Source organism: Micropterus dolomieu, linkage group LG19, assembly GCF_021292245.1.
Source record: "Micropterus dolomieu isolate WLL.071019.BEF.003 ecotype Adirondacks linkage group LG19, ASM2129224v1, whole genome shotgun sequence".
Lineage (NCBI taxonomy): Eukaryota > Metazoa > Chordata > Actinopteri > Centrarchiformes > Centrarchidae > Micropterus > Micropterus dolomieu.
The window spans coordinates 15,214,777-15,216,429 of NC_060168.1; positions in this window are offsets into that span (position 1 = coordinate 15,214,777).

Sequence of the window (1,653 nt, forward strand, 5' to 3'; positions counted from 1 at the left end):
CCACCAATTACTCTTTCACCCACACCCCCCGACCATCTGGGAGGGGGGACTGGGTTCTTAATTTCCAACAAATAGATATTCACACAGCTGCTACCCCCGAATCAATATGCCTCCTTCGAATACCATGCTGTCTTTGTGTCTGCTCCGGTAAAGGTCTCTGTGATTGTCATATACCGTCCACCAGGAGAAATAGGTAACTTTGTGGAGGAGCTAGACACACTGCTGTCTTCAATACCAGAGCATGACTGTCCCCTACTTGTCCTCGGTGACATGAACATTCACTTAGACAATTCGAACTCAGCAGACTTCCTGCCTCTGATTCAGTCCTTTGATCTCAGCCCCGCGACCCACAAAGCTGGCAAGGTGCTTGACCTCGTTCTTGTCTGAAACTGTGCCACCGAGTGCCTAACAGTCACACCTCTACACTTGTCAGACCACTATTTCATTCAGTTCACAGTATGCCTACAGTAACAGCCCATTGTTCCAACACCGTTTGTCTCACACCGCCGCAACCTCCGCAACCTGTCTCCCACTCACTTTGCCTCAGTGGTAGCTTCCGCTGTACCTTCCCTCAACACAATTTCCTCACTCGAGGTCAATGATGCCGCACAGTCTCTGCGCTCTACACTAAGCTTCTGCCTGGATAGCCTGTTTCCTCTATCCACCAAGCCTGCTCGCCCAAACCAGTCCCACCCATGGCTAACTGATACCATCTGTGGGCTCCGTACTGATCTCAGAGCCGCTGAAAGAAAATGGCGAAAAACCAAAGACCCCGCCTGCCTTAAGGGCTACCAATTGCTCCTAACCTCCTTCTCAACAAGTATCAGTGCTGCCAAAACTGCGTTCTATAATAACAGAATTAGCAGTGCCACTGACTCAAGAAAATTATTTTCCACTTTTGACGCAATGGGAACGGACTGACCCGGTACGGGGGACGTAATCGTTTTTCGCTGTTCTAGCTGTTTTCCGTCCAAAAACTGCAGCGCTTTGTGTCCACAGAGATCATCTGGCAGGCCACCATCTTGGTGAGGTCGGCTGCGGTCTTTAGTTTCGTTTGTGTCACGAGGTATGAGAGCCGAAGAAGAGTGTAGTTTGGCGGAGGCGAACTTCATCGGTCTCTGCTGGCGAACCATAGGAGCTACACAGACATGCAACAAAACGACAAAATGAGCCCACCCACAGCCCTGTAGGATGTTCTGTTCTCAAGCTTTGGTCATTAATATTGACTGTTTTTATTAATATTTCAATGTTTTGGAAGCTTTATGTTATTTGGAACGTGGTTGTATTGAGAGAAATAATGTTTTGAAGATAACTACCAATAAAAGTGAACATATAAACAGTAAATATGGCCAAAAACAAATTTACAGTTACAGTTGTATTGTAGGTGTATTAGAAGATATTCAGGTGCATTATAGTCTACCTTAGGATGGTTTTGATGTTTTTTTGCATCAAAATAAAGCTTTTTTAACCAGGCGAGGATGAAAATATTAAATTTTTTCTGTATTTCATATCCATGTAGTCTGTAATGGTAAAATAAATATGTTAATCTACAATTGATTTATATTCCTTAGCTTCTGACCTTTCAAAGGAGACCAGAATTATGCATCTAGGCCTAATGGTTGAGGAGATATTACTGATTTATTTTGGATGTTA